Source organism: Siphateles boraxobius, unplaced genomic scaffold, assembly GCF_051911475.1.
Source record: "Siphateles boraxobius isolate OS27281-9 unplaced genomic scaffold, OSU_SipBor_1 5, whole genome shotgun sequence".
Taxonomy (NCBI): domain Eukaryota; kingdom Metazoa; phylum Chordata; class Actinopteri; order Cypriniformes; family Leuciscidae; genus Siphateles; species Siphateles boraxobius.
Genome location: NW_027509141.1, coordinates 7,198,679 through 7,202,545, shown reverse-complemented (window position 1 = coordinate 7,202,545; position 3,867 = coordinate 7,198,679).

Sequence of the window (3,867 nt, the reverse complement as noted above, 5' to 3'; positions counted from 1 at the left end):
GATCTATGTAAACCTATTTTAGGAGAGTCCAAAACAAAATTAGGAACCTTTAAAATAGCACGAAAGGGGTACTTTAAAATCACTCTCTACTGGATACTTTTGTAATTTCTTTAAAATACTGGATTAATATCCTTAGAGATGCACCAATATAAAAATAATCTGGTTTATACTAGTAATAATTTTTATGTTGTGGCTGATATTAAAATTCTATATTCTAAATAAATTAAAAATAAAACGCTGCCAACTAAAATCAATGGTGCAAGTAAAATGTGAGAAATATTTTGTGTTGCTGGTTCTATCCCAGGTCAACCATCCTAACAATTACTTTTAATAATAATAATAATAATAGCTAATTTTGTATGCTGACTCTGGTTGACAGATTTTTCTAGGGAGGATACTCTACATTAAAACTGAAAGCTAAAGCAGCGCTTAATGGCAACATGAAATAAAATACCCCTTGAGAAACACAAATAAACTAAATACCTGACAGTCACATACCGAGAACTGCATGTCATTACAGTTCGCACACACTGTGAATGAAGAGAACACCAACCTGGCCACTAAATCTAAAATGATGACTACACTGTGGCAAACAATCCAAAGGAAACTAGGTCTGAATGATTTATATGAATCACTTTTTTTCAGAAACGTCAGATCTCATCCAGTAAACATTTTCTTGGCCAAATTAACGAGCAGATGTTCATGTTAGAGAGTGCTTGAACTGTCTGTCGTCAATGGAGCAAATCATTCTCTCAACCACATCTGGTTTACAGGCGTGTTAAATGGATGGCTCCCTGTGCTTATATTGCCCACAGCTTCTCATTACATAGTCATAACACTACACAGACTATGAGTTTAGTCATTTTAAACATTAGTCTTTAGTTGCTTAGTCTTTATTAGTTGAATGTCAAATGTTCCATGTCCATTAATATTGTAAGACTGGAAAAACTGTAGGGACTTTAAGAGAGGGCCACTCTCTGAGAAAACAAAGGAAATTAACATTTGAACTCCCCCTCATGCACTATTGAGACGAAGGTCTCACCTCCCTCATCCTAATCTACATTTCTGTCCCCCATTCTTCATCCTGGCAGAGATCTCCCAAACTCACACAAGAATCTAAATGGTTTAATGTGTATGATTTTCATCAAGGTTTATACATGTTTGGTATTATTTGAAATGTCTCTTTGCGACTGGTGCAAATGTCTCATTCTCAAAGAAGTCAAACAAGAGGTAATAAGGTTTTTAAGAGTTTAGGAATAACTGGCACACAAAGGAATGTGGTCTCTAGGCACTCCCAAGGGTGTAAATTCATGAATGCTAATTTCCACTATTCTTAGCAGATGGCCAACTTCTACCCCCAGTAATGGTGGGGGAAGACAGTAAATTTCCACTATACTCAAGTTTTACATATCAAATAAGGTCTGGCTATATAAGGAAAATGCAACGAGAGCTCAGGGCTGTTTTCTGTATTCAAATTAGCCCGTGTGGTTGAAGGTCTCGCGACTCTCAGCTCACGTAGCCATACAGTGTCGAGTAAAGGATTTTCCTCTTTGTTCTAGAACATTTGATGGTTTGCATTGATTATCTTTCAATTGATTATGGAATTGTAATAATACATTTACCTGACATAATAAATTGTTATATTTGATTATTCTAACAGACTTTGACTTTATTTTCATTGGAGTTAAAAGGAATAGTCAAACATTAACGTATATTTAATGATGCACAGATATCATTGAAAAACCTTTTCATTTTATGGAGTCAGATGAAACGAGTTAATACATAAGATAAAATGTATTGCATTTAACCAAAAATACTTTGCCACGAGAAAAGACAGTAACACGCAAAGACCTTCACCGCTAATTCGAATACCGCCATTGGATCGAGTTAGAGGCCTTACAATATGAACTCAAAAATCTGTGCAAGTAGTAATCATGACAAAATAAATAAGAAACTTCCTGAGACCCTTTCAATACAATGTATCTAATTTGCATGTGGGGCAACATGTAATGAAAAAAGAAGAGCAATAATGGGAGTCATAATTGGCAGCATTTTCATATCTAATATAGGAATATTAATATATAATTTTTTCCCTATTCACTGTGACTTGTGTCTCCCAAAATGCCTGATAAACATGATTCAAGTCCTGTTGGACAGTGGACCTGATTTAATCAATGCCCCGTTTTGTAAAAGAAAGTCATATTTTGATTGGAAACCCCATAATATTTTTATGAGATGTTGATTTATGACAAACAATTAGAAAATTAATCAGATTTAAATGATAATAACAAACAAAATATTATCATATTTTCATAAGAGTGCTAAATTTGATCACTAAATTAGTGTCAGTCATTTTTAAAGACCAAACATTTGGTATCTCTAAAAAAGAAAACGAATGTGCTCGTTTCAGAATTAAACCAGTGACAATACATTTTATCAGAGCATTTCACTAAAATATAATGTCCACTACAGTGGACTTAAGTCTATTAATGAGTCCAGGGAGGATAAAATGACATTAGAGTGACATTTTAAGAAAACTACAATGATCGAGGATGGGATTTGTTGAACATTTAAGTCAATGTTATACAACTGGTACATGGAAATGTTGACCTTGTGTGTCAGATATTTAAATATCATTCATTTATAGATAAATAATAATATTGCCACTTACCTTTTCTTGGTGAAATGGGAATGGGTGGTCTTTTTCCACACATCTCGAAAAAACTTAGGAACCGACGCCCACCAATTTTGTAAAAGAGCGGGGCTAACTTAATATGCTCGTTTGAGCATGGTTGAAAGAAAGACCTTACATACGAACAATTAATTAGTTCAGACTGAACTGTTCCTTGACATCCTTGGGTTCCCCAGCAGTTGTGTTTTGCTCCTCCGTTATTAAGCGAACGATGCAATGACTTCTTTTAGCCACTTAATCTTCTGGCATAGCGATGTAACAGCAGAAAGAGAAAATCCCCACCATGACTGACAAAAAAAACTTTGATGCGTAAGAAACCGGTCACTTAACTTATTTACAGTAAGTTACTATTCGCAGGAGATTTAAAAACTACTTTATTAAGCTTCGAAAACTTTCGAATGTTGTGTGTCGAACCAGTGATTGGGAGAGGGCCACTTTAGTGATGGGTCGGTCATGAACGATTCGTTCATTTTACATATCACGTGATTTCGGCAAAGATGCAATTTCGAAAGTTCGACGCTAGGGGGTGTTTATCTCAAGGTGAACCTATGACCTCATGTCGTTTTTATAATTATTCACATTTAATATGCCTGTTTAGTTTAAAACATGATCTGTCGAAGAATCTGAATCACTTTCATGAAAACATTTGCAATTGGTTTGTAAAAGGTCTCATCTCACGTTTGGACTGTGCTCTCGTTGCGTTTACACTGTTTTGAACAGCAGTGTCCGCGTGATATCCAAAAAGTAACACCAGTCACACCACTGCACTGTCTTCTTCATGCTTTGCTTGTTTTTATTTTTTTTATTATTTTTATTTTTTTTTATTGCAGATCACATTTGTTACAATTTGCCGAAAAAAGACATTGAACTTGTAGAACAAAAATAATTTAGTTACAGTTCACGCTTTCATAAAGAAACAAAAAATAAATAAATATACATCAGCCAATAGATAGAGAATTGAGACAAATATCATATAAGTAACAAATACAAACAGTAAAAAAGAATGTAAAATTTAACACAAGTCTGAACGGGTATTAACTTCTCGTATATTGAACTGTAAAATAATATATTCTAGTACTGTTGTAGTTCTTATAAATGTATGAGGGGCATACTAAAATCACTGCTCATCTTTATCTCTTCATCTTCACCATCTCCCTCTCAAAAAAATGAAATGA